General features: G+C 54.7%; 61 non-coding genes across 61 annotated transcripts; 48 read left to right on the top strand and 13 right to left on the bottom strand.

Annotated features, from left to right (window-relative positions):
- Positions 1-28: 28 nt before the first annotated feature.
- On the bottom strand, positions 29-100 carry Trnag-ucc (transfer RNA glycine (anticodon UCC)). The gene has a single exon. It is a non-coding gene; the product is annotated as a tRNA-Gly (tRNA).
- A 340-nt stretch (positions 101-440) lies between these two features.
- On the top strand, positions 441-511 carry Trnag-gcc (transfer RNA glycine (anticodon GCC)). Its single transcript has one exon. It is a non-coding gene; the product is annotated as a tRNA-Gly (tRNA).
- Positions 512-891: 380 nt separating this feature from the next.
- Trnam-cau (transfer RNA methionine (anticodon CAU)) lies at positions 892-964 on the top strand. The gene has a single exon. It is a non-coding gene; the product is annotated as a tRNA-Met (tRNA).
- A 305-nt stretch (positions 965-1,269) lies between these two features.
- On the top strand, positions 1,270-1,341 carry Trnae-uuc (transfer RNA glutamic acid (anticodon UUC)). Its single transcript has one exon. It is a non-coding gene; the product is annotated as a tRNA-Glu (tRNA).
- Positions 1,342-1,539: 198 nt separating this feature from the next.
- Trnai-aau (transfer RNA isoleucine (anticodon AAU)) lies at positions 1,540-1,613 on the top strand. Its single transcript has one exon. It is a non-coding gene; the product is annotated as a tRNA-Ile (tRNA).
- A 602-nt stretch (positions 1,614-2,215) lies between these two features.
- Trnag-ucc (transfer RNA glycine (anticodon UCC)) lies at positions 2,216-2,287 on the bottom strand. Its single transcript has one exon. It is a non-coding gene; the product is annotated as a tRNA-Gly (tRNA).
- Positions 2,288-2,627: 340 nt separating this feature from the next.
- Positions 2,628-2,698, top strand: Trnag-gcc (transfer RNA glycine (anticodon GCC)). The gene has a single exon. It is a non-coding gene; the product is annotated as a tRNA-Gly (tRNA).
- Positions 2,699-3,079: 381 nt separating this feature from the next.
- On the top strand, positions 3,080-3,152 carry Trnam-cau (transfer RNA methionine (anticodon CAU)). The gene has a single exon. It is a non-coding gene; the product is annotated as a tRNA-Met (tRNA).
- A 305-nt stretch (positions 3,153-3,457) lies between these two features.
- Trnae-uuc (transfer RNA glutamic acid (anticodon UUC)) lies at positions 3,458-3,529 on the top strand. Its single transcript has one exon. It is a non-coding gene; the product is annotated as a tRNA-Glu (tRNA).
- A 198-nt stretch (positions 3,530-3,727) lies between these two features.
- Trnai-aau (transfer RNA isoleucine (anticodon AAU)) lies at positions 3,728-3,801 on the top strand. The gene has a single exon. It is a non-coding gene; the product is annotated as a tRNA-Ile (tRNA).
- Positions 3,802-4,403: 602 nt separating this feature from the next.
- Positions 4,404-4,475, bottom strand: Trnag-ucc (transfer RNA glycine (anticodon UCC)). Its single transcript has one exon. It is a non-coding gene; the product is annotated as a tRNA-Gly (tRNA).
- Positions 4,476-4,815: 340 nt separating this feature from the next.
- Trnag-gcc (transfer RNA glycine (anticodon GCC)) lies at positions 4,816-4,886 on the top strand. The gene has a single exon. It is a non-coding gene; the product is annotated as a tRNA-Gly (tRNA).
- Positions 4,887-5,266: 380 nt separating this feature from the next.
- On the top strand, positions 5,267-5,339 carry Trnam-cau (transfer RNA methionine (anticodon CAU)). Its single transcript has one exon. It is a non-coding gene; the product is annotated as a tRNA-Met (tRNA).
- A 305-nt stretch (positions 5,340-5,644) lies between these two features.
- Trnae-uuc (transfer RNA glutamic acid (anticodon UUC)) lies at positions 5,645-5,716 on the top strand. The gene has a single exon. It is a non-coding gene; the product is annotated as a tRNA-Glu (tRNA).
- Positions 5,717-5,914: 198 nt separating this feature from the next.
- Trnai-aau (transfer RNA isoleucine (anticodon AAU)) lies at positions 5,915-5,988 on the top strand. Its single transcript has one exon. It is a non-coding gene; the product is annotated as a tRNA-Ile (tRNA).
- A 602-nt stretch (positions 5,989-6,590) lies between these two features.
- On the bottom strand, positions 6,591-6,662 carry Trnag-ucc (transfer RNA glycine (anticodon UCC)). Its single transcript has one exon. It is a non-coding gene; the product is annotated as a tRNA-Gly (tRNA).
- Positions 6,663-7,002: 340 nt separating this feature from the next.
- On the top strand, positions 7,003-7,073 carry Trnag-gcc (transfer RNA glycine (anticodon GCC)). Its single transcript has one exon. It is a non-coding gene; the product is annotated as a tRNA-Gly (tRNA).
- A 380-nt stretch (positions 7,074-7,453) lies between these two features.
- On the top strand, positions 7,454-7,526 carry Trnam-cau (transfer RNA methionine (anticodon CAU)). Its single transcript has one exon. It is a non-coding gene; the product is annotated as a tRNA-Met (tRNA).
- A 305-nt stretch (positions 7,527-7,831) lies between these two features.
- On the top strand, positions 7,832-7,903 carry Trnae-uuc (transfer RNA glutamic acid (anticodon UUC)). Its single transcript has one exon. It is a non-coding gene; the product is annotated as a tRNA-Glu (tRNA).
- A 198-nt stretch (positions 7,904-8,101) lies between these two features.
- Trnai-aau (transfer RNA isoleucine (anticodon AAU)) lies at positions 8,102-8,175 on the top strand. The gene has a single exon. It is a non-coding gene; the product is annotated as a tRNA-Ile (tRNA).
- Positions 8,176-8,777: 602 nt separating this feature from the next.
- On the bottom strand, positions 8,778-8,849 carry Trnag-ucc (transfer RNA glycine (anticodon UCC)). The gene has a single exon. It is a non-coding gene; the product is annotated as a tRNA-Gly (tRNA).
- A 340-nt stretch (positions 8,850-9,189) lies between these two features.
- Positions 9,190-9,260, top strand: Trnag-gcc (transfer RNA glycine (anticodon GCC)). Its single transcript has one exon. It is a non-coding gene; the product is annotated as a tRNA-Gly (tRNA).
- A 381-nt stretch (positions 9,261-9,641) lies between these two features.
- On the top strand, positions 9,642-9,714 carry Trnam-cau (transfer RNA methionine (anticodon CAU)). The gene has a single exon. It is a non-coding gene; the product is annotated as a tRNA-Met (tRNA).
- Positions 9,715-10,019: 305 nt separating this feature from the next.
- On the top strand, positions 10,020-10,091 carry Trnae-uuc (transfer RNA glutamic acid (anticodon UUC)). The gene has a single exon. It is a non-coding gene; the product is annotated as a tRNA-Glu (tRNA).
- A 198-nt stretch (positions 10,092-10,289) lies between these two features.
- Trnai-aau (transfer RNA isoleucine (anticodon AAU)) lies at positions 10,290-10,363 on the top strand. Its single transcript has one exon. It is a non-coding gene; the product is annotated as a tRNA-Ile (tRNA).
- Positions 10,364-10,965: 602 nt separating this feature from the next.
- On the bottom strand, positions 10,966-11,037 carry Trnag-ucc (transfer RNA glycine (anticodon UCC)). The gene has a single exon. It is a non-coding gene; the product is annotated as a tRNA-Gly (tRNA).
- Positions 11,038-11,377: 340 nt separating this feature from the next.
- Positions 11,378-11,448, top strand: Trnag-gcc (transfer RNA glycine (anticodon GCC)). Its single transcript has one exon. It is a non-coding gene; the product is annotated as a tRNA-Gly (tRNA).
- A 380-nt stretch (positions 11,449-11,828) lies between these two features.
- On the top strand, positions 11,829-11,901 carry Trnam-cau (transfer RNA methionine (anticodon CAU)). Its single transcript has one exon. It is a non-coding gene; the product is annotated as a tRNA-Met (tRNA).
- A 305-nt stretch (positions 11,902-12,206) lies between these two features.
- Trnae-uuc (transfer RNA glutamic acid (anticodon UUC)) lies at positions 12,207-12,278 on the top strand. The gene has a single exon. It is a non-coding gene; the product is annotated as a tRNA-Glu (tRNA).
- A 198-nt stretch (positions 12,279-12,476) lies between these two features.
- Positions 12,477-12,550, top strand: Trnai-aau (transfer RNA isoleucine (anticodon AAU)). Its single transcript has one exon. It is a non-coding gene; the product is annotated as a tRNA-Ile (tRNA).
- Positions 12,551-13,152: 602 nt separating this feature from the next.
- Positions 13,153-13,224, bottom strand: Trnag-ucc (transfer RNA glycine (anticodon UCC)). The gene has a single exon. It is a non-coding gene; the product is annotated as a tRNA-Gly (tRNA).
- Positions 13,225-13,564: 340 nt separating this feature from the next.
- On the top strand, positions 13,565-13,635 carry Trnag-gcc (transfer RNA glycine (anticodon GCC)). Its single transcript has one exon. It is a non-coding gene; the product is annotated as a tRNA-Gly (tRNA).
- Positions 13,636-14,015: 380 nt separating this feature from the next.
- On the top strand, positions 14,016-14,088 carry Trnam-cau (transfer RNA methionine (anticodon CAU)). Its single transcript has one exon. It is a non-coding gene; the product is annotated as a tRNA-Met (tRNA).
- Positions 14,089-14,393: 305 nt separating this feature from the next.
- On the top strand, positions 14,394-14,465 carry Trnae-uuc (transfer RNA glutamic acid (anticodon UUC)). The gene has a single exon. It is a non-coding gene; the product is annotated as a tRNA-Glu (tRNA).
- Positions 14,466-14,663: 198 nt separating this feature from the next.
- On the top strand, positions 14,664-14,737 carry Trnai-aau (transfer RNA isoleucine (anticodon AAU)). Its single transcript has one exon. It is a non-coding gene; the product is annotated as a tRNA-Ile (tRNA).
- A 602-nt stretch (positions 14,738-15,339) lies between these two features.
- Trnag-ucc (transfer RNA glycine (anticodon UCC)) lies at positions 15,340-15,411 on the bottom strand. Its single transcript has one exon. It is a non-coding gene; the product is annotated as a tRNA-Gly (tRNA).
- A 340-nt stretch (positions 15,412-15,751) lies between these two features.
- Trnag-gcc (transfer RNA glycine (anticodon GCC)) lies at positions 15,752-15,822 on the top strand. The gene has a single exon. It is a non-coding gene; the product is annotated as a tRNA-Gly (tRNA).
- A 380-nt stretch (positions 15,823-16,202) lies between these two features.
- Trnam-cau (transfer RNA methionine (anticodon CAU)) lies at positions 16,203-16,275 on the top strand. The gene has a single exon. It is a non-coding gene; the product is annotated as a tRNA-Met (tRNA).
- Positions 16,276-16,580: 305 nt separating this feature from the next.
- Trnae-uuc (transfer RNA glutamic acid (anticodon UUC)) lies at positions 16,581-16,652 on the top strand. The gene has a single exon. It is a non-coding gene; the product is annotated as a tRNA-Glu (tRNA).
- Positions 16,653-16,850: 198 nt separating this feature from the next.
- Trnai-aau (transfer RNA isoleucine (anticodon AAU)) lies at positions 16,851-16,924 on the top strand. Its single transcript has one exon. It is a non-coding gene; the product is annotated as a tRNA-Ile (tRNA).
- Positions 16,925-17,526: 602 nt separating this feature from the next.
- On the bottom strand, positions 17,527-17,598 carry Trnag-ucc (transfer RNA glycine (anticodon UCC)). The gene has a single exon. It is a non-coding gene; the product is annotated as a tRNA-Gly (tRNA).
- Positions 17,599-17,938: 340 nt separating this feature from the next.
- Trnag-gcc (transfer RNA glycine (anticodon GCC)) lies at positions 17,939-18,009 on the top strand. Its single transcript has one exon. It is a non-coding gene; the product is annotated as a tRNA-Gly (tRNA).
- A 380-nt stretch (positions 18,010-18,389) lies between these two features.
- Positions 18,390-18,462, top strand: Trnam-cau (transfer RNA methionine (anticodon CAU)). The gene has a single exon. It is a non-coding gene; the product is annotated as a tRNA-Met (tRNA).
- Positions 18,463-18,767: 305 nt separating this feature from the next.
- Trnae-uuc (transfer RNA glutamic acid (anticodon UUC)) lies at positions 18,768-18,839 on the top strand. Its single transcript has one exon. It is a non-coding gene; the product is annotated as a tRNA-Glu (tRNA).
- Positions 18,840-19,037: 198 nt separating this feature from the next.
- Positions 19,038-19,111, top strand: Trnai-aau (transfer RNA isoleucine (anticodon AAU)). Its single transcript has one exon. It is a non-coding gene; the product is annotated as a tRNA-Ile (tRNA).
- Positions 19,112-19,713: 602 nt separating this feature from the next.
- Trnag-ucc (transfer RNA glycine (anticodon UCC)) lies at positions 19,714-19,785 on the bottom strand. Its single transcript has one exon. It is a non-coding gene; the product is annotated as a tRNA-Gly (tRNA).
- A 340-nt stretch (positions 19,786-20,125) lies between these two features.
- On the top strand, positions 20,126-20,196 carry Trnag-gcc (transfer RNA glycine (anticodon GCC)). Its single transcript has one exon. It is a non-coding gene; the product is annotated as a tRNA-Gly (tRNA).
- Positions 20,197-20,576: 380 nt separating this feature from the next.
- Trnam-cau (transfer RNA methionine (anticodon CAU)) lies at positions 20,577-20,649 on the top strand. Its single transcript has one exon. It is a non-coding gene; the product is annotated as a tRNA-Met (tRNA).
- Positions 20,650-20,954: 305 nt separating this feature from the next.
- Positions 20,955-21,026, top strand: Trnae-uuc (transfer RNA glutamic acid (anticodon UUC)). Its single transcript has one exon. It is a non-coding gene; the product is annotated as a tRNA-Glu (tRNA).
- Positions 21,027-21,224: 198 nt separating this feature from the next.
- On the top strand, positions 21,225-21,298 carry Trnai-aau (transfer RNA isoleucine (anticodon AAU)). The gene has a single exon. It is a non-coding gene; the product is annotated as a tRNA-Ile (tRNA).
- Positions 21,299-21,900: 602 nt separating this feature from the next.
- On the bottom strand, positions 21,901-21,972 carry Trnag-ucc (transfer RNA glycine (anticodon UCC)). Its single transcript has one exon. It is a non-coding gene; the product is annotated as a tRNA-Gly (tRNA).
- Positions 21,973-22,312: 340 nt separating this feature from the next.
- Trnag-gcc (transfer RNA glycine (anticodon GCC)) lies at positions 22,313-22,383 on the top strand. Its single transcript has one exon. It is a non-coding gene; the product is annotated as a tRNA-Gly (tRNA).
- Positions 22,384-22,763: 380 nt separating this feature from the next.
- On the top strand, positions 22,764-22,836 carry Trnam-cau (transfer RNA methionine (anticodon CAU)). The gene has a single exon. It is a non-coding gene; the product is annotated as a tRNA-Met (tRNA).
- A 305-nt stretch (positions 22,837-23,141) lies between these two features.
- On the top strand, positions 23,142-23,213 carry Trnae-uuc (transfer RNA glutamic acid (anticodon UUC)). Its single transcript has one exon. It is a non-coding gene; the product is annotated as a tRNA-Glu (tRNA).
- A 198-nt stretch (positions 23,214-23,411) lies between these two features.
- Positions 23,412-23,485, top strand: Trnai-aau (transfer RNA isoleucine (anticodon AAU)). The gene has a single exon. It is a non-coding gene; the product is annotated as a tRNA-Ile (tRNA).
- A 602-nt stretch (positions 23,486-24,087) lies between these two features.
- Positions 24,088-24,159, bottom strand: Trnag-ucc (transfer RNA glycine (anticodon UCC)). The gene has a single exon. It is a non-coding gene; the product is annotated as a tRNA-Gly (tRNA).
- A 340-nt stretch (positions 24,160-24,499) lies between these two features.
- On the top strand, positions 24,500-24,570 carry Trnag-gcc (transfer RNA glycine (anticodon GCC)). The gene has a single exon. It is a non-coding gene; the product is annotated as a tRNA-Gly (tRNA).
- A 380-nt stretch (positions 24,571-24,950) lies between these two features.
- Positions 24,951-25,023, top strand: Trnam-cau (transfer RNA methionine (anticodon CAU)). Its single transcript has one exon. It is a non-coding gene; the product is annotated as a tRNA-Met (tRNA).
- A 305-nt stretch (positions 25,024-25,328) lies between these two features.
- Positions 25,329-25,400, top strand: Trnae-uuc (transfer RNA glutamic acid (anticodon UUC)). The gene has a single exon. It is a non-coding gene; the product is annotated as a tRNA-Glu (tRNA).
- A 198-nt stretch (positions 25,401-25,598) lies between these two features.
- Positions 25,599-25,672, top strand: Trnai-aau (transfer RNA isoleucine (anticodon AAU)). The gene has a single exon. It is a non-coding gene; the product is annotated as a tRNA-Ile (tRNA).
- Positions 25,673-26,274: 602 nt separating this feature from the next.
- Positions 26,275-26,346, bottom strand: Trnag-ucc (transfer RNA glycine (anticodon UCC)). Its single transcript has one exon. It is a non-coding gene; the product is annotated as a tRNA-Gly (tRNA).
- Between the last annotated feature and the right edge of the window lie 309 nt (positions 26,347-26,655).

A 26,655-nucleotide genomic window follows, 5' to 3' on the forward strand; every position in this document is an offset into this window, starting at 1 on the left:
TACTCATACGTGACATTAAAAAGCCTGTTGCGGTGGCCGGGAATCGAACCCGGACCAACTGCTTGGAAGGCAACTATGCTGACCATTACACCACCACCGCACAAGCGAGCGCCCCGACGCCGCGCTGTGTCGGCTTCCCGCCTGTCGGCAGCGGCCGAAGGTGATCGTACCTGGCAGGCGCATTTCGAGGTAGGCTAGGGGAGCACATCCAGGCGCGTTCGGACAGCGTATCCGCGCACATTTCGCATCCTTGGCAAGAGTCGGCGCCGGCGACGCAAGAGTACGCAGAGGACCGCGTTCTGGCGGCATTTTTAAGCAGTACAGTGCAGGATTCAGCGTCTGCAGCATCTTCTCGACAGAATGCTACGGCGCTTGACGGCAGTCCCACTTTCCCTTGAGACATCTGCTCGGGAAGCAGCGTGCAGTTACTACCGGCCCGAGCATCGGTGGTTCAGTGGTAGAATGCTCGCCTGCCACGCGGGCGGCCCGGGTTCGATTCCCGGCCGATGCATCATTTTGCTTTTCCCACGATAATGCTGCCGTGTGGCTTGCGCGCTTGAGATGCACGATCCACATGAATGTATAGCAGGATTCCCTTGAGAAGAACCGAGAACGCAGCACTCGCGGGTCCCCACTAGGACGCTCGCATGGTGTTCTACAGACTAGCGTCGGCCTGGCCTCGCAAGTTGCTGTGTCCAGGTGCCTCCGAGGCACTGAACGTTAACGACAAGGAGTGCTGCCTATCGTTTGCAAATCTGCAGCAACACCGCAATCAACTGGGCTGGCAATGCACGTGTAGCAACAGAACACGTTATCCAGGAAGTACAGTGTCTTTACGTCTAACATTGGGTGTGGTACTTACCCAGTTTCCAGGACAAGCGCTTCACCTGTGCCTCGGTAGCGCAGTAGGCAGCGCGTAAGTCTCATAATCTTAAGGTCGTGAGTTCGATCCTCACCCGGGGCATTTAATTTTCTGTGACTGATGGTGATGCTGTTGCTAGGGCACCAACTTATTTCTTGTTTTTTATCCACAACGTTTTCAACGCTTCAGCGGGAAAATGTTTACTCCCTGTTATTGCTACTTACAGCTTCCCTTTTCCTCTTCTCCTAGCACAGCATGAAGCCAAAAACATTGCTCTGAGACGTTTGAGGTGCGCGCCTTGCCAGTCAGTATGCGCAAAGACGCTCGCAAAGAGAGAAGGGCGCCGACGCGGGACACGACACGAAATGCTACAAGCGACCGTCCGATCCGCCGCAGGAACGCCCGCATCCGGTGTGGTCTAGTGGCTAGGATACCTGGCTTTCACCCAGGAGGCCCGGGTTCGATTCCCGGTACCGGAACGGAACTTTTTCCACACGAATCGTGACAAGTTTGAGCTGTCCGAGCTGCCGTTTCCCGTCCTGCTCGCAATATATCTACTGTTTCGTGACCGTCAGCAGAGTATAGACGAGGGAAGCAGACATCCGACGACCATAGAAATGGTGTACGGCTTCATGCCATACGTTTGCAGCGTAGGGCTGAGCGAGTGCAACTGTCGAGGCCCGTTAGCTCAGTTGGTTAGAGCGTCGTGCTAATAACGCGAAGGTCGTGGGTTCGATCCCCCCACGGGCCACAACGCTTTTACTACCACGAAAAGGCAGCGCCGATTTCAGCTGGCGAGTGTGATGACCAAAACATCATCACCCTGCGTGGAAGTTGACAGAGGATCCGAACCCGACTTGTCGGGAAGCGCTACAGCATTCACTCGGCAATGGCCATAATATGTTGAATACACTGGTTCTCAACCGATAAAGAGAAGATGAAAGGAAATGTCCGATTGCCGATGCGTAACAACTTTGGCCCTTGTCGGTACTTGGGCGGGAGAGCGCATGGGGACACAGGGTACTGTTGGCAGTTTTACTTCCTATTTTTCTTTCTCCTTTGTTTTCGGAGCTACAGCCCGATTCGGTCAGGGAGACGCCACCGTGAAATGAACGGGCGTGCTGTGTGTACATCGCCCCGCCTCTCCTTACCTCTCTCAGTCGTTTCTCGTGCTTGTCGTTTTGATATAGGCCGATTGGAGAGCGTCAGCTCTCGCGTCAGCTGAGCAAAGTCGAGACAAGTCGAGACAGTCGAGACACACTATAGGCTGGTCTGCAGCGAGTAAGAGGGGGAAAAAACATTAAGTTAAGGGCGCGTGGCGAAAGTACTCATACGTGACATTAAAAAGCCTGTTGCGGTGGCCGGGAATCGAACCCGGACCAACTGCTTGGAAGGCAACTATGCTGACCATTACACCACCACCGCACAAGCGAGCGCCCCGACGCCGCGCTGTGTCGGCTTCCCGCCTGTCGGCAGCGGCCGAAGGTGATCGTACCTGGCAGGCGCATTTCGAGGTAGGCTAGGGGAGCACATCCAGGCGCGTTCGGACAGCGTATCCGCGCACATTTCGCATCCTTGGCAAGAGTCGGCGCCGGCGACGCAAGAGTACGCAGAGGACCGCGTTCTGGCGGCATTTTTAAGCAGTACAGTGCAGGATTCAGCGTCTGCAGCATCTTCTCGACAGAATGCTACGGCGCTTGACGGCAGTCCCACTTTCCCTTGAGACATCTGCTCGGGAAGCAGCGTGCAGTTACTACCGGCCCGAGCATCGGTGGTTCAGTGGCAGAGTGCTCGCCTGCCACGCGGGCGGCCCGGGTTCGATTCCCGGCCGATGCATCATTTTGCTTTTCCCACGATAATGCTGCCGTGTGGCTTGCGCGCTTGAGATGCACGATCCACATGAATGTATAGCTGGATTCCCTTGAGAAGAACCGAGAACGCAGCACTCGCGGGTCCCCACTAGGACGCTCGCATGGTGTTCTACAGACTAGCGTCGGCCTGGCCTCACAAGTTGCTGTGTCCAGGTGCCTCCGAGGCACTGAACGTTAACGACAAGGAGTGCTGCCTATCGTTTGCAAAAGCTGCAGCAACACCGCAATCAACTGGGCTGGCAATGCACGTGTAGCAACAGAACACGTTATCCAGGAAGTACAGTGTCTTTACGTCTAACATTGGGTGTGGTACTTAGCCAGTTTCCAGGACAAGCGCTTCACCTGTGCCTCGGTAGCGCAGTAGGCAGCGCGTAAGTCTCATAATCTTAAGGTCGTGAGTTCGATCCTCACCCGGGGCATTTAATTTTCTGTGACTGATGGTGATGCTGTTGCTAGGGCACCAACTTATTTCTTGTTTGTTATCCACAACGTTTTCAACGCTTCAGCGGGAAAATGTTTACTCCCTGTTATTGCTACTTACAGCTTCCCTTTTCCTCTTCTCCTAGCACAGCATGAAGCCAAAAACATTGCTCTGAGACGTTTGAGGTGCGCGCCTTGCCAGTCAGTATGCGCAAAGACGCTCGCAAAGAGAGAAGGGCGCCGACGCGGGACACGACACGAAATGCTACAAGCGACCGTCCGATCCGCGTCAGGAACGCCCACATCCGGTGTGGTCTAGTGGCTAGGATACCTGGCTTTCACCCAGGAGGCCCGGGTTCGATTCCCGGTACCGGAACGGAACTTTTTCCACACGAATCGTGACAAGTTTGAGCTGTCCGAGCTGCCGTTTCCTGTCCTGCTCGCAATATATCTACTGTTTCGTGACCGTCAGCAGAGTATAGACGAGGGAAGCAGACATCCGACGACCATAGAAATGGTGTACGGCTTCATGCCATACGTTTGCAGCGTAGGGCTGAGCGAGCGCAACTGTCGAGGCCCGTTAGCTCAGTTGGTTAGAGCGTCGTGCTAATAACGCGAAGGTCGTGGGTTCGATCCCCCCACGGGCCACAACGCTTTTACTACCACGAAAAGGCAGCGCCGATTTCAGCTGGCGAGTGTGATGACCAAAAGATCATCACCCTGCGTGGAAGTTGACAGAGGATCCGAACCCGACTTGTCGGGAAGCGCTACAGCATTCACTCGGCAATGGCCATAATACGTTGAATACACTGGTTCTCAACCGATAAAGAGAAGATGAAAGGAAATGTCCGATTGCCGATGCGTAACAACTTTGGCCCTTGTCGGTACTTGGGCGGGAGAGCGCATGGGGACACAGGGTACTGTTGGCAGTTTTACTTCCTATTTTTCTTTCTCCTTTGTTTTCGGAGCTACAGCCCGGTTCGGTCAGGGAGACGCCACCGTGAAATGAACGGGCGTGCTGTGTGTACATCGCCCCGCCTCTCCTTACCTCTCTCAGTCGTTTCTCGTGCTTGTCGTTTTGATATAGGCCGATTGGAGAGCGTCAGCTCTCGCGTCAGCTGAGCAAAGTCGAGACAAGTCGAGACAGTCGAGACACACTATAGGCTGGTCTGCAGCGAGTAAGAGGGGGAAAAAACATTAAGTTAAGGGCGCGTGGCGAAAGTACTCATACGTGACATTAAAAAGCCTGTTGCGGTGGCCGGGAATCGAACCCGGACCAACTGCTTGGAAGGCAACTATGCTGACCATTACACCACCACCGCACAAGCGAGCGCCCCGACGCCGCGCTGTGTCGGCTTCCCGCCTGTCGGCAGCGGCCGAAGGTGATCGTACCTGGCAGGCGCATTTCGAGGTAGGCTAGGGGAGCACATCCAGGCGCGTTCGGACAGCGTATCCGCGCACATTTCGCATCCTTGGCAAGAGTCGGCGCCGGCGACGCAAGAGTACGCAGAGGACCGCGTTCTGGCGGCATTTTTAAGCAGTACAGTGCAGGATTCAGCGTCTGCAGCATCTTCTCGACAGAATGCTACGGCGCTTGACGGCAGTCCCACTTTCCCTTGAGACATCTGCTCGGGAAGCAGCGTGCAGTTACTACCGGCCCGAGCATCGGTGGTTCAGTGGTAGAATGCTCGCCTGCCACGCGGGCGGCCCGGGTTCGATTCCCGGCCGATGCATCATTTTGCTTTTCCCACGATAATGCTGCCGTGTGGCTTGCGCGCTTGAGATGCACGATCCACATGAATGTATAGCAGGATTCCCTTGAGAAGAACCGAGAACGCAGCACTCGCGGGTCCCCACTAGGACGCTCGCATGGTGTTCTACAGACTAGCGTCGGCCTGGCCTCGCAAGTTGCTGTGTCCAGGTGCCTCCGAGGCACTGAACGTTAACGACAAGGAGTGCTGCCTATCGTTTGCAAATCTGCAGCAACACCGCAATCAACTGGGCTGGCAATGCACGTGTAGCAACAGAACACGTTATCCAGGAAGTACAGTGTCTTTACGTCTAACATTGGGTGTGGTACTTACCCAGTTTCCAGGACAAGCTCTTCACCTGTGCCTCGGTAGCGCAGTAGGCAGCGCGTAAGTCTCATAATCTTAAGGTCGTGAGTTCGATCCTCACCCGGGGCATTTAATTTTCTGTGACTGATGGTGATGCTGTTGCTAGGGCACCAACTTATTTCTTGTTTTTTATCCACAACGTTTTCAACGCTTCAGCGGGAAAATGTTTACTCCCTGTTATTGCTACTTACAGCTTCCCTTTTCCTCTTCTCCTAGCACAGCATGAAGCCAAAAACATTGCTCTGAGACGTTTGAGGTGCGCGCCTTGCCAGTCAGTATGCGCAAAGACGCTCGCAAAGAGAGAAGGGCGCCGACGCGGGACACGACACGAAATGCTACAAGCGACCGTCCGATCCGCCGCAGGAACGCCCGCATCCGGTGTGGTCTAGTGGCTAGGATACCTGGCTTTCACCCAGGAGGCCCGGGTTCGATTCCCGGTACCGGAACGGAACTTTTTCCACACGAATCGTGACAAGTTTGAGCTGTCCGAGCTGCCGTTTCCCGTCCTGCTCGCAATATATCTACTGTTTCGTGACCGTCAGCAGAGTATAGACGAGGGAAGCAGACATCCGACGACCATAGAAATGGTGTACGGCTTCATGCCATACGTTTGCAGCGTAGGGCTGAGCGAGTGCAACTGTCGAGGCCCGTTAGCTCAGTTGGTTAGAGCGTCGTGCTAATAACGCGAAGGTCGTGGGTTCGATCCCCCCACGGGCCACAACGCTTTTACTACCACGAAAAGGCAGCGCCGATTTCAGCTGGCGAGTGTGATGACCAAAACATCATCACCCTGCGTGGAAGTTGACAGAGGATCCGAACCCGACTTGTCGGGAAGCGCTACAGCATTCACTCGGCAATGGCCATAATATGTTGAATACACTGGTTCTCAACCGATAAAGAGAAGATGAAAGGAAATGTCCGATTGCCGATGCGTAACAACTTTGGCCCTTGTCGGTACTTGGGCGGGAGAGCGCATGGGGACACAGGGTACTGTTGGCAGTTTTACTTCCTATTTTTCTTTCTCCTTTGTTTTCGGAGCTACAGCCCGATTCGGTCAGGGAGACGCCACCGTGAAATGAACGGGCGTGCTGTGTGTACATCGCCTCGCCTCTCCTTACCTCTCTCAGTCGTTTCTCGTGCTTGTCGTTTTGATATAGGCCGATTGGAGAGCGTCAGCTCTCGCGTCAGCTGAGCAAAGTCGAGACAAGTCGAGACAGTCGAGACACACTATAGGCTGGTCTGCAGCGAGTAAGAGGGGGAAAAAACATTAAGTTAAGGGCGCGTGGCGAAAGTACTCATACGTGACATTAAAAAGCCTGTTGCGGTGGCCGGGAATCGAACCCGGACCAACTGCTTGGAAGGCAACTATGCTGACCATTACACCACCACCGCACAAGCGAGCGCCCCGACGCCGCGCTGTGTCGGCTTCCCGCCTGTCGGCAGCGGCCGAAGGTGATCGTACCTGGCAGGCGCATTTCGAGGTAGGCTAGGGGAGCACATCCAGGCGCGTTCGGACAGCGTATCCGCGCACATTTCGCATCCTTGGCAAGAGTCGGCGCCGGCGACGCAAGAGTACGCAGAGGACCGCGTTCTGGCGGCATTTTTAAGCAGTACAGTGCAGGATTCAGCGTCTGCAGCATCTTCTCGACAGAATGCTACGGCGCTTGACGGCAGTCCCACTTTCCCTTGAGACATCTGCTCGGGAAGCAGCGTGCAGTTACTACCGGCCCGAGCATCGGTGGTTCAGTGGTAGAATGCTCGCCTGCCACGCGGGCGGCCCGGGTTCGATTCCCGGCCGATGCATCATTTTGCTTTTCCCACGATAATGCTGCCGTGTGGCTTGCGCGCTTGAGATGCACGATCCACATGAATGTATAGCAGGATTCCCTTGAGAAGAACCGAGAACGCAGCACTCGCGGGTCCCCACTAGGACGCTCGCATGGTGTTCTACAGACTAGCGTCGGCCTGGCCTCGCAAGTTGCTGTGTCCAGGTGCCTCCGAGGCACTGAACGTTAACGACAAGGAGTGCTGCCTATCGTTTGCAAATCTGCAGCAACACCGCAATCAACTGGGCTGGCAATGCACGTGTAGCAACAGAACACGTTATCCAGGAAGTACAGTGTCTTTACGTCTAACATTGGGTGTGGTACTTACCCAGTTTCCAGGACAAGCTCTTCACCTGTGCCTCGGTAGCGCAGTAGGCAGCGCGTAAGTCTCATAATCTTAAGGTCGTGAGTTCGATCCTCACCCGGGGCATTTAATTTTCTGTGACTGATGGTGATGCTGTTGCTAGGGCACCAACTTATTTCTTGTTTTTTATCCACAACGTTTTCAACGCTTCAGCGGGAAAATGTTTACTCCCTGTTATTGCTACTTACAGCTTCCCTTTTCCTCTTCTCCTAGCACAGCATGAAGCCAAAAACATTGCTCTGAGACGTTTGAGGTGCGCGCCTTGCCAGTCAGTATGCGCAAAGACGCTCGCAAAGAGAGAAGGGCGCCGACGCGGGACACGACACGAAATGCTACAAGCGACCGTCCGATCCGCCGCAGGAACGCCCGCATCCGGTGTGGTCTAGTGGCTAGGATACCTGGCTTTCACCCAGGAGGCCCGGGTTCGATTCCCGGTACCGGAACGGAACTTTTTCCACACGAATCGTGACAAGTTTGAGCTGTCCGAGCTGCCGTTTCCCGTCCTGCTCGCAATATATCTACTGTTTCGTGACCGTCAGCAGAGTATAGACGAGGGAAGCAGACATCCGACGACCATAGAAATGGTGTACGGCTTCATGCCATACGTTTGCAGCGTAGGGCTGAGCGAGTGCAACTGTCGAGGCCCGTTAGCTCAGTTGGTTAGAGCGTCGTGCTAATAACGCGAAGGTCGTGGGTTCGATCCCCCCACGGGCCACAACGCTTTTACTACCACGAAAAGGCAGCGCCGATTTCAGCTGGCGAGTGTGATGACCAAAACATCATCACCCTGCGTGGAAGTTGACAGAGGATCCGAACCCGACTTGTCGGGAAGCGCTACAGCATTCACTCGGCAATGGCCATAATATGTTGAATACACTGGTTCTCAACCGATAAAGAGAAGATGAAAGGAAATGTCCGATTGCCGATGCGTAACAACTTTGGCCCTTGTCGGTACTTGGGCGGGAGAGCGCATGGGGACACAGGGTACTGTTGGCAGTTTTACTTCCTATTTTTCTTTCTCCTTTGTTTTCGGAGCTACAGCCCGATTCGGTCAGGGAGACGCCACCGTGAAATGAACGGGCGTGCTGTGTGTACATCGCCTCGCCTCTCCTTACCTCTCTCAGTCGTTTCTCGTGCTTGTCGTTTTGATATAGGCCGATTGGAGAGCGTCAGCTCTCGCGTCAGCTGAGCAAAGTCGAGACAAGTCGAGACAGTCGAGACACACTATAGGCTGGTCTGCAGCGAGTAAGAGGGGGAAAAAACATTAAGTTAAGGGCGCGTGGCGAAAGTACTCATACGTGACATTAAAAAGCCTGTTGCGGTGGCCGGGAATCGAACCCGGACCAACTGCTTGGAAGGCAACTATGCTGACCATTACACCACCACCGCACAAGCGAGCGCCCCGACGCCGCGCTGTGTCGGCTTCCCGCCTGTCGGCAGCGGCCGAAGGTGATCGTACCTGGCAGGCGCATTTCGAGGTAGGCTAGGGGAGCACATCCAGGCGCGTTCGGACAGCGTATCCGCGCACATTTCGCATCCTTGGCAAGAGTCGGCGCCGGCGACGCAAGAGTACGCAGAGGACCGCGTTCTGGCGGCATTTTTAAGCAGTACAGTGCAGGATTCAGCGTCTGCAGCATCTTCTCGACAGAATGCTACGGCGCTTGACGGCAGTCCCACTTTCCCTTGAGACATCTGCTCGGGAAGCAGCGTGCAGTTACTACCGGCCCGAGCATCGGTGGTTCAGTGGCAGAGTGCTCGCCTGCCACGCGGGCGGCCCGGGTTCGATTCCCGGCCGATGCATCATTTTGCTTTTCCCACGATAATGCTGCCGTGTGGCTTGCGCGCTTGAGATGCACGATCCACATGAATGTATAGCTGGATTCCCTTGAGAAGAACCGAGAACGCAGCACTCGCGGGTCCCCACTAGGACGCTCGCATGGTGTTCTACAGACTAGCGTCGGCCTGGCCTCACAAGTTGCTGTGTCCAGGTGCCTCCGAGGCACTGAACGTTAACGACAAGGAGTGCTGCCTATCGTTTGCAAAAGCTGCAGCAACACCGCAATCAACTGGGCTGGCAATGCACGTGTAGCAACAGAACACGTTATCCAGGAAGTACAGTGTCTTTACGTCTAACATTGGGTGTGGTACTTAGCCAGTTTCCAGGACAAGCGCTTCACCTGTGCCTCGGTAGCGCAGTAGGCAGCGCGTAAGTCTCATAATCTTAAGGTCGTGAGTTCGATCCTCACCCGGGGCATTTAATTTTCTGTGACTGATGGTGATGCTGTTGCTAGGGCACCAACTTATTTCTTGTTTGTTATCCACAACGTTTTCAACGCTTCAGCGGGAAAATGTTTACTCCCTGTTATTGCTACTTACAGCTTCCCTTTTCCTCTTCTCCTAGCACAGCATGAAGCCAAAAACATTGCTCTGAGACGTTTGAGGTGCGCGCCTTGCCAGTCAGTATGCGCAAAGACGCTCGCAAAGAGAGAAGGGCGCCGACGCGGGACACGACACGAAATGCTACAAGCGACCGTCCGATCCGCGTCAGGAACGCCCACATCCGGTGTGGTCTAGTGGCTAGGATACCTGGCTTTCACCCAGGAGGCCCGGGTTCGATTCCCGGTACCGGAACGGAGCTTTTTCCACACGAATCGTGACAAGTTTGAGCTGTCCGAGCTGCCGTTTCCTGTCCTGCTCGCAATATATCTACTGTTTCGTGACCGTCAGCAGAGTATAGACGAGGGAAGCAGACATCCGACGACCATAGAAATGGTGTACGGCTTCATGCCATACGTTTGCAGCGTAGGGCTGAGCGAGCGCAACTGTCGAGGCCCGTTAGCTCAGTTGGTTAGAGCGTCGTGCTAATAACGCGAAGGTCGTGGGTTCGATCCCCCCACGGGCCACAACGCTTTTACTACCACGAAAAGGCAGCGCCGATTTCAGCTGGCGAGTGTGATGACCAAAAGATCATCACCCTGCGTGGAAGTTGACAGAGGATCCGAACCCGACTTGTCGGGAAGCGCTACAGCATTCACTCGGCAATGGCCATAATACGTTGAATACACTGGTTCTCAACCGATAAAGAGAAGATGAAAGGAAATGTCCGATTGCCGATGCGTAACAACTTTGGCCCTTGTCGGTACTTGGGCGGGAGAGCGCATGGGGACACAGGGTACTGTTGGCAGTTTTACTTCCTATTTTTCTTTCTCCTTTGTTTTCGGAGCTACAGCCCGGTTCGGTCAGGGAGACGCCACCGTGAAATGAACGGGCGTGCTGTGTGTACATCGCCCCGCCTCTCCTTACCTCTCTCAGTCGTTTCTCGTGCTTGTCGTTTTGATATAGGCCGATTGGAGAGCGTCAGCTCTCGCGTCAGCTGAGCAAAGTCGAGACAAGTCGAGACAGTCGAGACACACTATAGGCTGGTCTGCAGCGAGTAAGAGGGGGAAAAAACATTAAGTTAAGGGCGCGTGGCGAAAGTACTCATACGTGACATTAAAAAGCCTGTTGCGGTGGCCGGGAATCGAACCCGGACCAACTGCTTGGAAGGCAACTATGCTGACCATTACACCACCACCGCACAAGCGAGCGCCCCGACGCCGCGCTGTGTCGGCTTCCCGCCTGTCGGCAGCGGCCGAAGGTGATCGTACCTGGCAGGCGCATTTCGAGGTAGGCTAGGGGAGCACATCCAGGCGCGTTCGGACAGCGTATCCGCGCACATTTCGCATCCTTGGCAAGAGTCGGCGCCGGCGACGCAAGAGTACGCAGAGGACCGCGTTCTGGCGGCATTTTTAAGCAGTACAGTGCAGGATTCAGCGTCTGCAGCATCTTCTCGACAGAATGCTACGGCGCTTGACGGCAGTCCCACTTTCCCTTGAGACATCTGCTCGGGAAGCAGCGTGCAGTTACTACCGGCCCGAGCATCGGTGGTTCAGTGGTAGAATGCTCGCCTGCCACGCGGGCGGCCCGGGTTCGATTCCCGGCCGATGCATCATTTTGCTTTTCCCACGATAATGCTGCCGTGTGGCTTGCGCGCTTGAGATGCACGATCCACATGAATGTATAGCAGGATTCCCTTGAGAAGAACCGAGAACGCAGCACTCGCGGGTCCCCACTAGGACGCTCGCATGGTGTTCTACAGACTAGCGTCGGCCTGGCCTCGCAAGTTGCTGTGTCCAGGTGCCTCCGAGGCACTGAACGTTAACGACAAGGAGTGCTGCCTATCGTTTGCAAATCTGCAGCAACACCGCAATCAACTGGGCTGGCAATGCACGTGTAGCAACAGAACACGTTATCCAGGAAGTACAGTGTCTTTACGTCTAACATTGGGTGTGGTACTTACCCAGTTTCCAGGACAAGCTCTTCACCTGTGCCTCGGTAGCGCAGTAGGCAGCGCGTAAGTCTCATAATCTTAAGGTCGTGAGTTCGATCCTCACCCGGGGCATTTAATTTTCTGTGACTGATGGTGATGCTGTTGCTAGGGCACCAACTTATTTCTTGTTTTTTATCCACAACGTTTTCAACGCTTCAGCGGGAAAATGTTTACTCCCTGTTATTGCTACTTACAGCTTCCCTTTTCCTCTTCTCCTAGCACAGCATGAAGCCAAAAACATTGCTCTGAGACGTTTGAGGTGCGCGCCTTGCCAGTCAGTATGCGCAAAGACGCTCGCAAAGAGAGAAGGGCGCCGACGCGGGACACGACACGAAATGCTACAAGCGACCGTCCGATCCGCCGCAGGAACGCCCGCATCCGGTGTGGTCTAGTGGCTAGGATACCTGGCTTTCACCCAGGAGGCCCGGGTTCGATTCCCGGTACCGGAACGGAACTTTTTCCACACGAATCGTGACAAGTTTGAGCTGTCCGAGCTGCCGTTTCCCGTCCTGCTCGCAATATATCTACTGTTTCGTGACCGTCAGCAGAGTATAGACGAGGGAAGCAGACATCCGACGACCATAGAAATGGTGTACGGCTTCATGCCATACGTTTGCAGCGTAGGGCTGAGCGAGTGCAACTGTCGAGGCCCGTTAGCTCAGTTGGTTAGAGCGTCGTGCTAATAACGCGAAGGTCGTGGGTTCGATCCCCCCACGGGCCACAACGCTTTTACTACCACGAAAAGGCAGCGCCGATTTCAGCTGGCGAGTGTGATGACCAAAACATCATCACCCTGCGTGGAAGTTGACAGAGGATCCGAACCCGACTTGTCGGGAAGCGCTACAGCATTCACTCGGCAATGGCCATAATATGTTGAATACACTGGTTCTCAACCGATAAAGAGAAGATGAAAGGAAATGTCCGATTGCCGATGCGTAACAACTTTGGCCCTTGTCGGTACTTGGGCGGGAGAGCGCATGGGGACACAGGGTACTGTTGGCAGTTTTACTTCCTATTTTTCTTTCTCCTTTGTTTTCGGAGCTACAGCCCGATTCGGTCAGGGAGACGCCACCGTGAAATGAACGGGCGTGCTGTGTGTACATCGCCTCGCCTCTCCTTACCTCTCTCAGTCGTTTCTCGTGCTTGTCGTTTTGATATAGGCCGATTGGAGAGCGTCAGCTCTCGCGTCAGCTGAGCAAAGTCGAGACAAGTCGAGACAGTCGAGACACACTATAGGCTGGTCTGCAGCGAGTAAGAGGGGGAAAAAACATTAAGTTAAGGGCGCGTGGCGAAAGTACTCATACGTGACATTAAAAAGCCTGTTGCGGTGGCCGGGAATCGAACCCGGACCAACTGCTTGGAAGGCAACTATGCTGACCATTACACCACCACCGCACAAGCGAGCGCCCCGACGCCGCGCTGTGTCGGCTTCCCGCCTGTCGGCAGCGGCCGAAGGTGATCGTACCTGGCAGGCGCATTTCGAGGTAGGCTAGGGGAGCACATCCAGGCGCGTTCGGACAGCGTATCCGCGCACATTTCGCATCCTTGGCAAGAGTCGGCGCCGGCGACGCAAGAGTACGCAGAGGACCGCGTTCTGGCGGCATTTTTAAGCAGTACAGTGCAGGATTCAGCGTCTGCAGCATCTTCTCGACAGAATGCTACGGCGCTTGACGGCAGTCCCACTTTCCCTTGAGACATCTGCTCGGGAAGCAGCGTGCAGTTACTACCGGCCCGAGCATCGGTGGTTCAGTGGTAGAATGCTCGCCTGCCACGCGGGCGGCCCGGGTTCGATTCCCGGCCGATGCATCATTTTGCTTTTCCCACGATAATGCTGCCGTGTGGCTTGCGCGCTTGAGATGCACGATCCACATGAATGTATAGCAGGATTCCCTTGAGAAGAACCGAGAACGCAGCACTCGCGGGTCCCCACTAGGACGCTCGCATGGTGTTCTACAGACTAGCGTCGGCCTGGCCTCGCAAGTTGCTGTGTCCAGGTGCCTCCGAGGCACTGAACGTTAACGACAAGGAGTGCTGCCTATCGTTTGCAAATCTGCAGCAACACCGCAATCAACTGGGCTGGCAATGCACGTGTAGCAACAGAACACGTTATCCAGGAAGTACAGTGTCTTTACGTCTAACATTGGGTGTGGTACTTACCCAGTTTCCAGGACAAGCTCTTCACCTGTGCCTCGGTAGCGCAGTAGGCAGCGCGTAAGTCTCATAATCTTAAGGTCGTGAGTTCGATCCTCACCCGGGGCATTTAATTTTCTGTGACTGATGGTGATGCTGTTGCTAGGGCACCAACTTATTTCTTGTTTTTTATCCACAACGTTTTCAACGCTTCAGCGGGAAAATGTTTACTCCCTGTTATTGCTACTTACAGCTTCCCTTTTCCTCTTCTCCTAGCACAGCATGAAGCCAAAAACATTGCTCTGAGACGTTTGAGGTGCGCGCCTTGCCAGTCAGTATGCGCAAAGACGCTCGCAAAGAGAGAAGGGCGCCGACGCGGGACACGACACGAAATGCTACAAGCGACCGTCCGATCCGCCGCAGGAACGCCCGCATCCGGTGTGGTCTAGTGGCTAGGATACCTGGCTTTCACCCAGGAGGCCCGGGTTCGATTCCCGGTACCGGAACGGAACTTTTTCCACACGAATCGTGACAAGTTTGAGCTGTCCGAGCTGCCGTTTCCCGTCCTGCTCGCAATATATCTACTGTTTCGTGACCGTCAGCAGAGTATAGACGAGGGAAGCAGACATCCGACGACCATAGAAATGGTGTACGGCTTCATGCCATACGTTTGCAGCGTAGGGCTGAGCGAGTGCAACTGTCGAGGCCCGTTAGCTCAGTTGGTTAGAGCGTCGTGCTAATAACGCGAAGGTCGTGGGTTCGATCCCCCCACGGGCCACAACGCTTTTACTACCACGAAAAGGCAGCGCCGATTTCAGCTGGCGAGTGTGATGACCAAAACATCATCACCCTGCGTGGAAGTTGACAGAGGATCCGAACCCGACTTGTCGGGAAGCGCTACAGCATTCACTCGGCAATGGCCATAATATGTTGAATACACTGGTTCTCAACCGATAAAGAGAAGATGAAAGGAAATGTCCGATTGCCGATGCGTAACAACTTTGGCCCTTGTCGGTACTTGGGCGGGAGAGCGCATGGGGACACAGGGTACTGTTGGCAGTTTTACTTCCTATTTTTCTTTCTCCTTTGTTTTCGGAGCTACAGCCCGATTCGGTCAGGGAGACGCCACCGTGAAATGAACGGGCGTGCTGTGTGTACATCGCCTCGCCTCTCCTTACCTCTCTCAGTCGTTTCTCGTGCTTGTCGTTTTGATATAGGCCGATTGGAGAGCGTCAGCTCTCGCGTCAGCTGAGCAAAGTCGAGACAAGTCGAGACAGTCGAGACACACTATAGGCTGGTCTGCAGCGAGTAAGAGGGGGAAAAAACATTAAGTTAAGGGCGCGTGGCGAAAGTACTCATACGTGACATTAAAAAGCCTGTTGCGGTGGCCGGGAATCGAACCCGGACCAACTGCTTGGAAGGCAACTATGCTGACCATTACACCACCACCGCACAAGCGAGCGCCCCGACGCCGCGCTGTGTCGGCTTCCCGCCTGTCGGCAGCGGCCGAAGGTGATCGTACCTGGCAGGCGCATTTCGAGGTAGGCTAGGGGAGCACATCCAGGCGCGTTCGGACAGCGTATCCGCGCACATTTCGCATCCTTGGCAAGAGTCGGCGCCGGCGACGCAAGAGTACGCAGAGGACCGCGTTCTGGCGGCATTTTTAAGCAGTACAGTGCAGGATTCAGCGTCTGCAGCATCTTCTCGACAGAATGCTACGGCGCTTGACGGCAGTCCCACTTTCCCTTGAGACATCTGCTCGGGAAGCAGCGTGCAGTTACTACCGGCCCGAGCATCGGTGGTTCAGTGGCAGAGTGCTCGCCTGCCACGCGGGCGGCCCGGGTTCGATTCCCGGCCGATGCATCATTTTGCTTTTCCCACGATAATGCTGCCGTGTGGCTTGCGCGCTTGAGATGCACGATCCACATGAATGTATAGCTGGATTCCCTTGAGAAGAACCGAGAACGCAGCACTCGCGGGTCCCCACTAGGACGCTCGCATGGTGTTCTACAGACTAGCGTCGGCCTGGCCTCGCAAGTTGCTGTGTCCAGGTGCCTCCGAGGCACTGAACGTTAACGACAAGGAGTGCTGCCTATCGTTTGCAAATCTGCAGCAACACCGCAATCAACTGGGCTGGCAATGCACGTGTAGCAACAGAACACGTTATCCAGGAAGTACAGTGTCTTTACGTCTAACATTGGGTGTGGTACTTACCCAGTTTCCAGGACAAGCGCTTCACCTGTGCCTCGGTAGCGCAGTAGGCAGCGCGTAAGTCTCATAATCTTAAGGTCGTGAGTTCGATCCTCACCCGGGGCATTTAATTTTCTGTGACTGATGGTGATGCTGTTGCTAGGGCACCAACTTATTTCTTGTTTTTTATCCACAACGTTTTCAACGCTTCAGCGGGAAAATGTTTACTCCCTGTTATTGCTACTTACAGCTTCCCTTTTCCTCTTCTCCTAGCACAGCATGAAGCCAAAAACATTGCTCTGAGACGTTTGAGGTGCGCGCCTTGCCAGTCAGTATGCGCAAAGACGCTCGCAAAGAGAGAAGGGCGCCGACGCGGGACACGACACGAAATGCTACAAGCGACCGTCCGATCCGCCGCAGGAACGCCCGCATCCGGTGTGGTCTAGTGGCTAGGATACCTGGCTTTCACCCAGGAGGCCCGGGTTCGATTCCCGGTACCGGAACGGAACTTTTTCCACACGAATCGTGACAAGTTTGAGCTGTCCGAGCTGCCGTTTCCCGTCCTGCTCGCAATATATCTACTGTTTCGTGACCGTCAGCAGAGTATAGACGAGGGAAGCAGACATCCGACGACCATAGAAATGGTGTACGGCTTCATGCCATACGTTTGCAGCGTAGGGCTGAGCGAGTGCAACTGTCGAGGCCCGTTAGCTCAGTTGGTTAGAGCGTCGTGCTAATAACGCGAAGGTCGTGGGTTCGATCCCCCCACGGGCCACAACGCTTTTACTACCACGAAAAGGCAGCGCCGATTTCAGCTGGCGAGTGTGATGACCAAAACATCATCACCCTGCGTGGAAGTTGACAGAGGATCCGAACCCGACTTGTCGGGAAGCGCTACAGCATTCACTCGGCAATGGCCATAATATGTTGAATACACTGGTTCTCAACCGATAAAGAGAAGATGAAAGGAAATGTCCGATTGCCGATGCGTAACAACTTTGGCCCTTGTCGGTACTTGGGCGGGAGAGCGCATGGGGACACAGGGTACTGTTGGCAGTTTTACTTCCTATTTTTCTTTCTCCTTTGTTTTCGGAGCTACAGCCCGATTCGGTCAGGGAGACGCCACCGTGAAATGAACGGGCGTGCTGTGTGTACATCGCCTCGCCTCTCCTTACCTCTCTCAGTCGTTTCTCGTGCTTGTCGTTTTGATATAGGCCGATTGGAGAGCGTCAGCTCTCGCGTCAGCTGAGCAAAGTCGAGACAAGTCGAGACAGTCGAGACACACTATAGGCTGGTCTGCAGCGAGTAAGAGGGGGAAAAAACATTAAGTTAAGGGCGCGTGGCGAAAGTACTCATACGTGACATTAAAAAGCCTGTTGCGGTGGCCGGGAATCGAACCCGGACCAACTGCTTGGAAGGCAACTATGCTGACCATTACACCACCACCGCACAAGCGAGCGCCCCGACGCCGCGCTGTGTCGGCTTCCCGCCTGTCGGCAGCGGCCGAAGGTGATCGTACCTGGCAGGCGCATTTCGAGGTAGGCTAGGGGAGCACATCCAGGCGCGTTCGGACAGCGTATCCGCGCACATTTCGCATCCTTGGCAAGAGTCGGCGCCGGCGACGCAAGAGTACGCAGAGGACCGCGTTCTGGCGGCATTTTTAAGCAGTACAGTGCAGGATTCAGCGTCTGCAGCATCTTCTCGACAGAATGCTACGGCGCTTGACGGCAGTCCCACTTTCCCTTGAGACATCTGCTCGGGAAGCAGCGTGCAGTTACTACCGGCCCGAGCATCGGTGGTTCAGTGGTAGAATGCTCGCCTGCCACGCGGGCGGCCCGGGTTCGATTCCCGGCCGATGCATCATTTTGCTTTTCCCACGATAATGCTGCCGTGTGGCTTGCGCGCTTGAGATGCACGATCCACATGAATGTATAGCAGGATTCCCTTGAGAAGAACCGAGAACGCAGCACTCGCGGGTCCCCACTAGGACGCTCGCATGGTGTTCTACAGACTAGCGTCGGCCTGGCCTCGCAAGTTGCTGTGTCCAGGTGCCTCCGAGGCACTGAACGTTAACGACAAGGAGTGCTGCCTATCGTTTGCAAATCTGCAGCAACACCGCAATCAACTGGGCTGGCAATGCACGTGTAGCAACAGAACACGTTATCCAGGAAGTACAGTGTCTTTACGTCTAACATTGGGTGTGGTACTTACCCAGTTTCCAGGACAAGCTCTTCACCTGTGCCTCGGTAGCGCAGTAGGCAGCGCGTAAGTCTCATAATCTTAAGGTCGTGAGTTCGATCCTCACCCGGGGCATTTAATTTTCTGTGACTGATGGTGATGCTGTTGCTAGGGCACCAACTTATTTCTTGTTTTTTATCCACAACGTTTTCAACGCTTCAGCGGGAAAATGTTTACTCCCTGTTATTGCTACTTACAGCTTCCCTTTTCCTCTTCTCCTAGCACAGCATGAAGCCAAAAACATTGCTCTGAGACGTTTGAGGTGCGCGCCTTGCCAGTCAGTATGCGCAAAGACGCTCGCAAAGAGAGAAGGGCGCCGACGCGGGACACGACACGAAATGCTACAAGCGACCGTCCGATCCGCCGCAGGAACGCCCGCATCCGGTGTGGTCTAGTGGCTAGGATACCTGGCTTTCACCCAGGAGGCCCGGGTTCGATTCCCGGTACCGGAACGGAACTTTTTCCACACGAATCGTGACAAGTTTGAGCTGTCCGAGCTGCCGTTTCCCGTCCTGCTCGCAATATATCTACTGTTTCGTGACCGTCAGCAGAGTATAGACGAGGGAAGCAGACATCCGACGACCATAGAAATGGTGTACGGCTTCATGCCATACGTTTGCAGCGTAGGGCTGAGCGAGTGCAACTGTCGAGGCCCGTTAGCTCAGTTGGTTAGAGCGTCGTGCTAATAACGCGAAGGTCGTGGGTTCGATCCCCCCACGGGCCACAACGCTTTTACTACCACGAAAAGGCAGCGCCGATTTCAGCTGGCGAGTGTGATGACCAAAACATCATCACCCTGCGTGGAAGTTGACAGAGGATCCGAACCCGACTTGTCGGGAAGCGCTACAGCATTCACTCGGCAATGGCCATAATATGTTGAATACACTGGTTCTCAACCGATAAAGAGAAGATGAAAGGAAATGTCCGATTGCCGATGCGTAACAACTTTGGCCCTTGTCGGTACTTGGGCGGGAGAGCGCATGGGGACACAGGGTACTGTTGGCAGTTTTACTTCCTATTTTTCTTTCTCCTTTGTTTTCGGAGCTACAGCCCGATTCGGTCAGGGAGACGCCACCGTGAAATGAACGGGCGTGCTGTGTGTACATCGCCTCGCCTCTCCTTACCTCTCTCAGTCGTTTCTCGTGCTTGTCGTTTTGATATAGGCCGATTGGAGAGCGTCAGCTCTCGCGTCAGCTGAGCAAAGTCGAGACAAGTCGAGACAGTCGAGACACACTATAGGCTGGTCTGCAGCGAGTAAGAGGGGGAAAAAACATTAAGTTAAGGGCGCGTGGCGAAAGTACTCATACGTGACATTAAAAAGCCTGTTGCGGTGGCCGGGAATCGAACCCGGACCAACTGCTTGGAAGGCAACTATGCTGACCATTACACCACCACCGCACAAGCGAGCGCCCCGACGCCGCGCTGTGTCGGCTTCCCGCCTGTCGGCAGCGGCCGAAGGTGATCGTACCTGGCAGGCGCATTTCGAGGTAGGCTAGGGGAGCACATCCAGGCGCGTTCGGACAGCGTATCCGCGCACATTTCGCATCCTTGGCAAGAGTCGGCGCCGGCGACGCAAGAGTACGCAGAGGACCGCGTTCTGGCGGCATTTTTAAGCAGTACAGTGCAGGATTCAGCGTCTGCAGCATCTTCTCGACAGAATGCTACGGCGCTTGACGGCAGTCCCACTTTCCCTTGAGACATCTGCTCGGGAAGCAGCGTGCAGTTACTACCGGCCCGAGCATCGGTGGTTCAGTGGTAGAATGCTCGCCTGCCACGCGGGCGGCCCGGGTTCGATTCCCGGCCGATGCATCATTTTGCTTTTCCCACGATAATGCTGCCGTGTGGCTTGCGCGCTTGAGATGCACGATCCACATGAATGTATAGCAGGATTCCCTTGAGAAGAACCGAGAACGCAGCACTCGCGGGTCCCCACTAGGACGCTCGCATGGTGTTCTACAGACTAGCGTCGGCCTGGCCTCGCAAGTTGCTGTGTCCAGGTGCCTCCGAGGCACTGAACGTTAACGACAAGGAGTGCTGCCTATCGTTTGCAAATCTGCAGCAACACCGCAATCAACTGGGCTGGCAATGCACGTGTAGCAACAGAACACGTTATCCAGGAAGTACAGTGTCTTTACGTCTAACATTGGGTGTGGTACTTACCCAGTTTCCAGGACAAGCTCTTCACCTGTGCCTCGGTAGCGCAGTAGGCAGCGCGTAAGTCTCATAATCTTAAGGTCGTGAGTTCGATCCTCACCCGGGGCATTTAATTTTCTGTGACTGATGGTGATGCTGTTGCTAGGGCACCAACTTATTTCTTGTTTTTTATCCACAACGTTTTCAACGCTTCAGCGGGAAAATGTTTACTCCCTGTTATTGCTACTTACAGCTTCCCTTTTCCTCTTCTCCTAGCACAGCATGAAGCCAAAAACATTGCTCTGAGACGTTTGAGGTGCGCGCCTTGCCAGTCAGTATGCGCAAAGACGCTCGCAAAGAGAGAAGGGCGCCGACGCGGGACACGACACGAAATGCTACAAGCGACCGTCCGATCCGCCGCAGGAACGCCCGCATCCGGTGTGGTCTAGTGGCTAGGATACCTGGCTTTCACCCAGGAGGCCCGGGTTCGATTCCCGGTACCGGAACGGAACTTTTTCCACACGAATCGTGACAAGTTTGAGCTGTCCGAGCTGCCGTTTCCCGTCCTGCTCGCAATATATCTACTGTTTCGTGACCGTCAGCAGAGTATAGACGAGGGAAGCAGACATCCGACGACCATAGAAATGGTGTACGGCTTCATGCCATACGTTTGCAGCGTAGGGCTGAGCGAGTGCAACTGTCGAGGCCCGTTAGCTCAGTTGGTTAGAGCGTCGTGCTAATAACGCGAAGGTCGTGGGTTCGATCCCCCCACGGGCCACAACGCTTTTACTACCACGAAAAGGCAGCGCCGATTTCAGCTGGCGAGTGTGATGACCAAAACATCATCACCCTGCGTGGAAGTTGACAGAGGATCCGAACCCGACTTGTCGGGAAGCGCTACAGCATTCACTCGGCAATGGCCATAATATGTTGAATACACTGGTTCTCAACCGATAAAGAGAAGATGAAAGGAAATGTCCGATTGCCGATGCGTAACAACTTTGGCCCTTGTCGGTACTTGGGCGGGAGAGCGCATGGGGACACAGGGTACTGTTGGCAGTTTTACTTCCTATTTTTCTTTCTCCTTTGTTTTCGGAGCTACAGCCCGATTCGGTCAGGGAGACGCCACCGTGAAATGAACGGGCGTGCTGTGTGTACATCGCCTCGCCTCTCCTTACCTCTCTCAGTCGTTTCTCGTGCTTGTCGTTTTGATATAGGCCGATTGGAGAGCGTCAGCTCTCGCGTCAGCTGAGCAAAGTCGAGACAAGTCGAGACAGTCGAGACACACTATAGGCTGGTCTGCAGCGAGTAAGAGGGGGAAAAAACATTAAGTTAAGGGCGCGTGGCGAAAGTACTCATACGTGACATTAAAAAGCCTGTTGCGGTGGCCGGGAATCGAACCCGGACCAACTGCTTGGAAGGCAACTATGCTGACCATTACACCACCACCGCACAAGCGAGCGCCCCGACGCCGCGCTGTGTCGGCTTCCCGCCTGTCGGCAGCGGCCGAAGGTGATCGTACCTGGCAGGCGCATTTCGAGGTAGGCTAGGGGAGCACATCCAGGCGCGTTCGGACAGCGTATCCGCGCACATTTCGCATCCTTGGCAAGAGTCGGCGCCGGCGACGCAAGAGTACGCAGAGGACCGCGTTCTGGCGGCATTTTTAAGCAGTACAGTGCAGGATTCAGCGTCTGCAGCATCTTCTCGACAGAATGCTACGGCGCTTGACGGCAGTCCCACTTTCCCTTGAGACATCTGCTCGGGAAGCAGCGTGCAGTTACTACCGGCCCGAGCATCGGTGGTTCAGTGGTAGAATGCTCGCCTGCCACGCGGGCGGCCCGGGTTCGATTCCCGGCCGATGCATCATTTTGCTTTTCCCACGATAATGCTGCCGTGTGGCTTGCGCGCTTGAGATGCACGATCCACATGAATGTATAGCAGGATTCCCTTGAGAAGAACCGAGAACGCAGCACTCGCGGGTCCCCACTAGGACGCTCGCATGGTGTTCTACAGACTAGCGTCGGCCTGGCCTCGCAAGTTGCTGTGTCCAGGTGCCTCCGAGGCACTGAACGTTAACGACAAGGAGTGCTGCCTATCGTTTGCAAATCTGCAGCAACACCGCAATCAACTGGGCTGGCAATGCACGTGTAGCAACAGAACACGTTATCCAGGAAGTACAGTGTCTTTACGTCTAACATTGGGTGTGGTACTTACCCAGTTTCCAGGACAAGCTCTTCACCTGTGCCTCGGTAGCGCAGTAGGCAGCGCGTAAGTCTCATAATCTTAAGGTCGTGAGTTCGATCCTCACCCGGGGCATTTAATTTTCTGTGACTGATGGTGATGCTGTTGCTAGGGCACCAACTTATTTCTTGTTTTTTATCCACAACGTTTTCAACGCTTCAGCGGGAAAATGTTTACTCCCTGTTATTGCTACTTACAGCTTCCCTTTTCCTCTTCTCCTAGCACAGCATGAAGCCAAAAACATTGCTCTGAGACGTTTGAGGTGCGCGCCTTGCCAGTCAGTATGCGCAAAGACGCTCGCAAAGAGAGAAGGGCGCCGACGCGGGACACGACACGAAATGCTACAAGCGACCGTCCGATCCGCCGCAGGAACGCCCGCATCCGGTGTGGTCTAGTGGCTAGGATACCTGGCTTTCACCCAGGAGGCCCGGGTTCGATTCCCGGTACCGGAACGGAACTTTTTCCACACGAATCGTGACAAGTTTGAGCTGTCCGAGCTGCCGTTTCCCGTCCTGCTCGCAATATATCTACTGTTTCGTGACCGTCAGCAGAGTATAGACGAGGGAAGCAGACATCCGACGACCATAGAAATGGTGTACGGCTTCATGCCATACGTTTGCAGCGTAGGGCTGAGCGAGTGCAACTGTCGAGGCCCGTTAGCTCAGTTGGTTAGAGCGTCGTGCTAATAACGCGAAGGTCGTGGGTTCGATCCCCCCACGGGCCACAACGCTTTTACTACCACGAAAAGGCAGCGCCGATTTCAGCTGGCGAGTGTGATGACCAAAACATCATCACCCTGCGTGGAAGTTGACAGAGGATCCGAACCCGACTTGTCGGGAAGCGCTACAGCATTCACTCGGCAATGGCCATAATATGTTGAATACACTGGTTCTCAACCGATAAAGAGAAGATGAAAGGAAATGTCCGATTGCCGATGCGTAACAACTTTGGCCCTTGTCGGTACTTGGGCGGGAGAGCGCATGGGGACACAGGGTACTGTTGGCAGTTTTACTTCCTATTTTTCTTTCTCCTTTGTTTTCGGAGCTACAGCCCGATTCGGTCAGGGAGACGCCACCGTGAAATGAACGGGCGTGCTGTGTGTACATCGCCTCGCCTCTCCTTACCTCTCTCAGTCGTTTCTCGTGCTTGTCGTTTTGATATAGGCCGATTGGAGAGCGTCAGCTCTCGCGTCAGCTGAGCAAAGTCGAGACAAGTCGAGACAGTCGAGACACACTATAGGCTGGTCTGCAGCGAGTAAGAGGGGGAAAAAACATTAAGTTAAGGGCGCGTGGCGAAAGTACTCATACGTGACATTAAAAAGCCTGTTGCGGTGGCCGGGAATCGAACCCGGACCAACTGCTTGGAAGGCAACTATGCTGACCATTACACCACCACCGCACAAGCGAGCGCCCCGACGCCGCGCTGTGTCGGCTTCCCGCCTGTCGGCAGCGGCCGAAGGTGATCGTACCTGGCAGGCGCATTTCGAGGTAGGCTAGGGGAGCACATCCAGGCGCGTTCGGACAGCGTATCCGCGCACATTTCGCATCCTTGGCAAGAGTCGGCGCCGGCGACGCAAGAGTACGCAGAGGACCGCGTTCTGGCGGCATTTTTAAGCAGTACAGTGCAGGATTCAGCGTCTGCAGCATCTTCTCGACAGAATGCTACGGCGCTTGACGGCAGTCCCACTTTCCCTTGAGACATCTGCTCGGGAAGCAGCGTGCAGTTACTACCGGCCCGAGCATCGGTGGTTCAGTGGTAGAATGCTCGCCTGCCACGCGGGCGGCCCGGGTTCGATTCCCGGCCGATGCATCATTTTGCTTTTCCCACGATAATGCTGCCGTGTGGCTTGCGCGCTTGAGATGCACGATCCACATGAATGTATAGCAGGATTCCCTTGAGAAGAACCGAGAACGCAGCACTCGCGGGTCCCCACTAGGACGCTCGCATGGTGTTCTACAGACTAGCGTCGGCCTGGCCTCGCAAGTTGCTGTGTCCAGGTGCCTCCGAGGCACTGAACGTTAACGACAAGGAGTGCTGCCTATCGTTTGCAAATCTGCAGCAACACCGCAATCAACTGGGCTGGCAATGCACGTGTAGCAACAGAACACGTTATCCAGGAAGTACAGTGTCTTTACGTCTAACATTGGGTGTGGTACTTACCCAGTTTCCAGGACAAGCTCTTCACCTGTGCCTCGGTAGCGCAGTAGGCAGCGCGTAAGTCTCATAATCTTAAGGTCGTGAGTTCGATCCTCACCCGGGGCATTTAATTTTCTGTGACTGATGGTGATGCTGTTGCTAGGGCACCAACTTATTTCTTGTTTTTTATCCACAACGTTTTCAACGCTTCAGCGGGAAAATGTTTACTCCCTGTTATTGCTACTTACAGCTTCCCTTTTCCTCTTCTCCTAGCACAGCATGAAGCCAAAAACATTGCTCTGAGACGTTTGAGGTGCGCGCCTTGCCAGTCAGTATGCGCAAAGACGCTCGCAAAGAGAGAAGGGCGCCGACGCGGGACACGACACGAAATGCTACAAGCGACCGTCCGATCCGCCGCAGGAACGCCCGCATCCGGTGTGGTCTAGTGGCTAGGATACCTGGCTTTCACCCAGGAGGCCCGGGTTCGATTCCCGGTACCGGAACGGAACTTTTTCCACACGAATCGTGACAAGTTTGAGCTGTCCGAGCTGCCGTTTCCCGTCCTGCTCGCAATATATCTACTGTTTCGTGACCGTCAGCAGAGTATAGACGAGGGAAGCAGACATCCGACGACCATAGAAATGGTGTACGGCTTCATGCCATACGTTTGCAGCGTAGGGCTGAGCGAGTGCAACTGTCGAGGCCCGTTAGCTCAGTTGGTTAGAGCGTCGTGCTAATAACGCGAAGGTCGTGGGTTCGATCCCCCCACGGGCCACAACGCTTTTACTACCACGAAAAGGCAGCGCCGATTTCAGCTGGCGAGTGTGATGACCAAAACATCATCACCCTGCGTGGAAGTTGACAGAGGATCCGAACCCGACTTGTCGGGAAGCGCTACAGCATTCACTCGGCAATGGCCATAATATGTTGAATACACTGGTTCTCAACCGATAAAGAGAAGATGAAAGGAAATGTCCGATTGCCGATGCGTAACAACTTTGGCCCTTGTCGGTACTTGGGCGGGAGAGCGCATGGGGACACAGGGTACTGTTGGCAGTTTTACTTCCTATTTTTCTTTCTCCTTTGTTTTCGGAGCTACAGCCCGATTCGGTCAGGGAGACGCCACCGTGAAATGAACGGGCGTGCTGTGTGTACATCGCCTCGCCTCTCCTTACCTCTCTCAGTCGTTTCTCGTGCTTGTCGTTTTGATATAGGCCGATTGGAGAGCGTCAGCTCTCGCGTCAGCTGAGCAAAGTCGAGACAAGTCGAGACAGTCGAGACACACTATAGGCTGGTCTGCAGCGAGTAAGAGGGGGAAAAAACATTAAGTTAAGGGCGCGTGGCGAAAGTACTCATACGTGACATTAAAAAGCCTGTTGCGGTGGCCGGGAATCGAACCCGGACCAACTGCTTGGAAGGCAACTATGCTGACCATTACACCACCACCGCACAAGCGAGCGCCCCGACGCCGCGCTGTGTCGGCTTCCCGCCTGTCGGCAGCGGCCGAAGGTGATCGTACCTGGCAGGCGCATTTCGAGGTAGGCTAGGGGAGCACATCCAGGCGCGTTCGGACAGCGTATCCGCGCACATTTCGCATCCTTGGCAAGAGTCGGCGCCGGCGACGCAAGAGTACGCAGAGGACCGCGTTCTGGCGGCATTTTTAAGCAGTACAGTGCAGGATTCAGCGTCTGCAGCATCTTCTCGACAGAATGCTACGGCGCTTGACGGCAGTCCCACTTTCCCTTGAGACATCTGCTC

Source organism: Schistocerca nitens, unplaced genomic scaffold (genome assembly GCF_023898315.1).
Source record: "Schistocerca nitens isolate TAMUIC-IGC-003100 unplaced genomic scaffold, iqSchNite1.1 HiC_scaffold_247, whole genome shotgun sequence".
NCBI lineage: Eukaryota > Metazoa > Arthropoda > Insecta > Orthoptera > Acrididae > Schistocerca > Schistocerca nitens.